This window comes from Silene latifolia, chromosome 6 (genome assembly GCF_048544455.1).
Source record: "Silene latifolia isolate original U9 population chromosome 6, ASM4854445v1, whole genome shotgun sequence".
NCBI lineage: Eukaryota > Viridiplantae > Streptophyta > Magnoliopsida > Caryophyllales > Caryophyllaceae > Silene > Silene latifolia.
In genome coordinates, this window is record NC_133531.1 from 101,900,636 (window position 1) to 101,906,967 (window position 6,332).

The following is a 6,332-nucleotide window of genomic DNA, read 5'->3' on the forward strand; positions in this document are numbered from 1 at the left end:
TGATATGTTGTTGATTATATGCATGCAATGCAAGATCTACAGATTAATCCTAACATGTGAATATTGACTAAATCGGTTGACAAACAATTTAGCATCCAATTAGGGTCGAAGTAGAAGCTTGGATTCATTACATGTGAAAGCCAAGTAAAATAAATCATACGAGATAAACAAGTACATGACGAAAGATAAATTACAATGGGTTCGATGAATTTACGTTATAAACACGCTCAAAAGGAGTTTAGGAAAAGTAAGAAAATAAAAGAATAAATTAAAGATAAAATAAAATAAGAAAACATGAATAATATGTCGAATTATAAGTGATGACAAAGATAATAGTTAACTAAAATCCTAATTAGAAAACCCTACGTCAAAGCGAGACGAGTTCGGAGGCGAAGCCATCTCAAAACAAAGTGAGCATAAGTCGCTTCCTCTCGGAAGAGGCGCATCTATCTATGCATTTGTTACGAGATGGACTCGACATTTGTGAAAGTCGACTCGTGATTTGTTAATGTTCGTTTGCTAAGTTTACTTAGGTTGTTAATATATGACTCAAGTAGAAGTGATTAGAAGATTACATGCATATAAGATCGTCATAAAGCGGAAAACGAGCGAATTAAACAAGGTATTACAACGGTTTTACATGAATTATGATTACGATGTCAAGTTTACAAAGATTAAAACTTGGACTAAGAAGAAAACAGGAGAAGACAAAGAATTAAAACCGAGAAAAAGTTAAAAATCAATATACAAAAGACGGGCCCAAAAGACTTGATATGGAAGAATCGAGCCTCTTAAAATCCGGGTTTGATTTAACGATGAAAACCCACAAATATCGAATTATAAGGAATTTAGGTTAAAAAAGGAGTTTATAGAATACATAAGGAAGCGGGAAAAATATAGAATTTTGAAGAAAAAGGAAAAAAGAGGGACAACCAACGGATAGTCGAGGAAGAAGAAGAAGAGCAGCAGCAGACAAGGAGCCTCTCGAAGAGGCGCAACAAATGCTGTGACTATTCCAGAAGGCGCACATGTTGATGCACTTCTTTTCGACGGTCTTTGTGCGTTAGATCATCAAAAAGGATTTTAAAAACAAGTTTTGAGGTTTTGTGCGTATTTATGATATAAATTCGTACATAAATTAAATTCAAAAAATAAATACAAAATTTAAACTGGGATTTATACCCTCAAACTTACATGTTTATGAAGCGAGATTTAACTAAGTTGTTCTTTAGTGATTTCTCGACTTACTGTAATATTGAAAATGCCCTTGAAAACGGCTTTTTAGTAACAAAACGGATTGATTGATTTGGTGGAGTTGGTCAATTTGGTTAGTCTATGCAAACGAGACTGATACCTAGAAGGATCTGGGCTTACGTGGTCCAGTAAATCAAGCACGTAGGCGTCAATAGCAAAAGCTCGTGGTCTTAGAATGCAAAGGGACAAGAGAAGGGCGGACACTCGCGTGAAAATATGTGGGGCGGAGGCCTTGATGTGACTCATATTTGTGCACATTTAGTCCCCAAATTAGCCGCGTTCCTATGCTTTCTAGTGCTTATTAGTGTCGTTTCTTATCTTTAGTTCCCTACTTTGCATATTCTTTGAGGTTTTGTGTCCTTGGTAGGAGAGGATTGCTAGTCTTGCATTTATGGAGCAAAGTAGAGCTAAATGGAGTGCATCTAATGACCAAGAATAAAAGAGGAGACCATTACTAAAGACCTAAGTGAATAAATGAAGTAGAATGGGCAATGATGAAGACCCTCACGACCTCCCAACGATCCCCACGGATCCTTAGGCAGTCAAAGAAGAAGAAGAAGAGCTGATCAAAGATCCGGGCATCCCGAGCCCAGGTCGAGCGTCTCAAGCCTCAATTTGGGCGTCTCACCTTCAGGTCGAGCGGATCCCTGGGCAGCACGAGTTTGCTTCAATTTCAATCCGGACGGCTCCTTATGGGACTTGCAAAGCACTAATCTTCTTCTTAGGGACTTAATCGTCATTTAAGCCCATATTTACCCTAATACTTGTACTTAGTATAAATACCCCATTGTGTTGGGGATTAATCACCAAGTTATAATTGAGCATTAATCAAGTTGTATTTACTCAATTCAATATTAATCAAATCTTAATTTCTCTTTAATCATTCAAGTGTTCTTAGTTTTAGTTGGGTAATTTGAAGACTATTTGAGTTTATTGAAGACTTGACAGCTCTTCATCATTCTTCAAGTGTTCTTCTATTATTCTTTGCTTATTATTTGGATCATCCTTAAGTTGGTATAATTTCTTTTACCCTTGCTTAATTAATTATTGCTTACTCATTCATCATGTTTAACTTTGCTAATATGATTGACACCTTTATTATCATGTTTACAATAATCATGAGTGAGTAGTCTCCTAGCTAGGGTTACTGGGGGATTAGGGGAACTAAAATATGGGGGTAGATACATACTTAATCTAATATTTTTTCATAAGATTGCTTGCTTGTTGTAATGTCAACTTATGCACATATTATGCTTGATAAATTGCTTGATTGAAAACCTTGCATGCATATATCTCTTATCTATTCAACAAGACTTGTAAGATATAAAATAACTCGAGTTTTGTTAGACCATGCATAAAAGTGAATAGGAAGAAAGTAAGTCGACTTGTAGGTGTTGTACACTCTGGACCGACTCGGCTCCGGGACCCAAATCTTCCTAGGAATTGTAAGACATAAACTAACTCGATTCCACTACAACAATAATTTGCTTGAAACTATGTAAACATATTTGTATGATCACCACCATGAATCCCCTATGAACCCATGAAACCCTAGTGCCTTAATCTATTGTTTACAGACTCCCTACTTTACTTGCTTGTTTTACTTTCATTTCTCTACATTTCATTGTTAAGTTTGATACCTCAATTCTCGACCCAATTTGTGACACCCTAAGACATAGCTTTCTACAACCGATAACTTAATTCAATACCCGTCCTTTGGGATCCAACCTTTACTTGCCACTCTACTAAGAGTAGTTAGTTAAGATTATAAATATTGTTTTGATTGGTTAGCTTAAGCGACAAAGTTTGGAACGAATCAAAATTGGCGCCATTGCCGGGGACGGTGTTCAATTGAATTGTTATCACTTGTTGTTTTTAGTTGTGTCTTTCTTAACCTTAGGGAAGTCAAATTCCTCAAGGTAGTTTTAATTGTTTTCTAGTTGTTTGCTTTTTGCATGACTAGGAGATAACAATATATACTTTTACCTATTGATCCCGAGATTGAAACGACCTTGACCAATATTACAAGAGTTGTTAGAGGAACTTCAATAAGTGTGGGTATTGGAGAACTTGTGAGCATTGGTGTTGTCCAATCGGATAGTGTTGAGTTTACCAACCCTTTTGCAAGTGAAGGGGAGGAGAACCCAATTCAAAATCAACCACAAAATCAACCCACAATGCCTAAATTTTCATCTCATTCTGTACCAACTAAGGAGAACCTACCAAATGGTACTCCAACACCACCTCACTTAACCGGTAATTTCATTGCCAAATACGCATTCATACAATTAGTTGAGAGAAGTCAATTTGGAGGGATGCCTAGTGAAGATCCTCACCTACATATGGAGACTTTTTGTGACTATTGTGATGTAATCTCTCAAACCGGAGTGACCCAAGACCAAATTCGATGGGTGTTGTTTCCTTTTTCCTTGATTGGAACCGCAAAGCAATGGTTAAAGAGCCTAGACAAGGCTACCCTTGGTATTGATTCATGGAAGAAGTTAGCACTTGCCTTATAAAAGAAGTTCTATCCTCCGGAGAAGACTAACATGTTGAGAGCCCAAATCACCGGGTTCAAGAAAAGGGATGAGGATCATTATATGAAGCTTGGGAGAGATTTAAGGATACTTGTCGCTCTTGTCCAAACCATGGACTTAGTTAATGGTTCCTTGTTTAACAGTTTTGGAATGGCTTATATGAAGACTCATGAAATGTGCTTAATATGGGCTCCAATGGGAGGTTCACCGAGGTTTATGACAGCCAAACATGGGCTAAAATCGAAGATCTGGCGGCTCATAATTCCCAATATAATAGGCCACGAAAGGCCACTAGAGGAGGGAAGAATGAGGTGGATTCCATCACACAATTGAGTGCTCAACTAAGTGCTCACATCGACAATATAAACTTGAAGTTTGAGAAAGTCATGGCCAAGCTTGATGAAGCTTCCCAATCACCTAAACAACATGTCAATGCTATGATGGCAAAATCCTAAATCCCAAATAGAATGCGTGAAAGTTGTGGAACCTTGGGACATGATCAAAATGAATGTAGAGAAACAAGTGAATGCTTTCCAAGCATACAAAAATGGCACACCTTATTCCAACTACTACAATGAGAATACCAAATTTCATCCAAATCTTTCATACAAACGACAAAATTTCCAAAACCCTCAACCCACATATACACCTCCTCCAATGTGAAATCCTACTCAAAGACCATACTACAATAAACCCAATGACCAAGCTTATGATGTTCAAAAAGCAGTCCTCCAAATGCAAAAGAGCCTACAAGATTTCTTTGCTCAAATTCAAAGGGATAGTCAAGCCAAAGAGACTACCATCAACAATATCCTTGCTCACACCAAAATGTTGGAGACTCAATTGTCTCAATTGGCTTCTTCTAGCTCCCAAAGACTGATAGGATTCAATAACCCTCTAATTAAACTCTATAATTATTTATCTAAAATACTCATTAAAATAAATATTGATCTAGTACATGCATAACATAATATAAATAGATAAGTAAGAACAATGTTCCTTACATTTGTAGAAATCGGTTTTAGGGCACAAGTGAGGACTCCTTCCCACACTTGTTCTTGTGCTACAAATTAATGAATGATCCTCCAAAATCCCAATAGTAGAGATTCTCCTCTTGATGGCACCAAGACTACCCCTTAATTCTAATAGTATATTAACTAGGTATAATATTAGAACCCTTAAAAATTAATCTTAATATTATTTCTTATTACTACCTTTTAGTAATCTAAATAAATATAAGATTTTTGAACAATATTATTCTAAAACTTATTTTAGAGAGATGAGAGAAGTGAATAATAAGAATGAATTATGTGAGAATAAGAATAATTCTTATTCTCTAAAATAGGGTGGAAAAACCGGTGGAGGGGAGAGGCAAAAGGGAGCCAATGCATGCCTCTTATCTTTTTAGAGTTGTTCTTTTCTAGATGTATTAGGGTGTAGTATAGGCTAAAATAGTAATCATTGTGTTTTCCACAATTAAAAACAATTTAACCATTTCACCCTAATACCCTCTAAAAACCGGCGCCCCTTAGCTAATATGGAGACCATTTTATTTTTGTCAATTGTCATTTTGTCATATAATATGTGACATATAACATGTAACATGTTATTAATAATATTAATGCATATTTAACAATTAAATATCATTACATATATTAATTCAATTATATATAACAATTGATTAGTAATTCATAATCACAAGCATATAAAATGGGTCATGATAATATAATCTACAACACATTGTAATTATAATTAACTAATCATTCTTAATTTAATTGTTTCATAAACAAAATTTTTAGTAATATAACATTTTAATTACTAAAATGTATCTTATTTAATCGAATTACAATAAAATACATATTCTTACTCACATATGTAAATTTTTCAATTTTAAGGAATTAATTAATCTGTATCAATATACAATTAATTAATTTATCTATTAAGGGAATCGTCCTTTAGGTGTGACCTTAAGGCATCAACTGATCACCACCGTCAAACGACAGTAATGTCAAACTCTAGTCAGCCAATCATTACCGATTAATGTTGATCAGTTGACGTATAAAAATGAATCATCCCTTCATGTATTCTTATCATGAGTTTTAATAATGTGATCGCACTATTGTTGAGGACACATACTCCAACAATCTCTCACTTGTCCGAGACAAGTGTGCGTCACCAATTCTCTTGTCCTATTACAATCTCCCACTCAATTCAAGGTGTCTTGCAGGTCGTATTTGTATTTGATCATATCTAGAGTGGTTTCCTCGATCTGGAGAGTAATTGTTTGACTGGAATTTTCTACCGTAGATACTTTCCGAGTGTGGCCACGCATTTCCAGTTCACTACTCCTCGAGTGGCCTTGAGATTTCAAATAACTCTGACAAGGGGGTGGACAATTCCTATCGCACTATTCCTTTTATCTAGCCATAGCTCATCATGACACAAAAGATGCCCATTTGACCTCATTTACGAAAGTCGTAGAGCATAATTTAAAGTCACTCAGAAACTGTGCCAACTTGGGTGAACAGTCTCTAGTCAAAG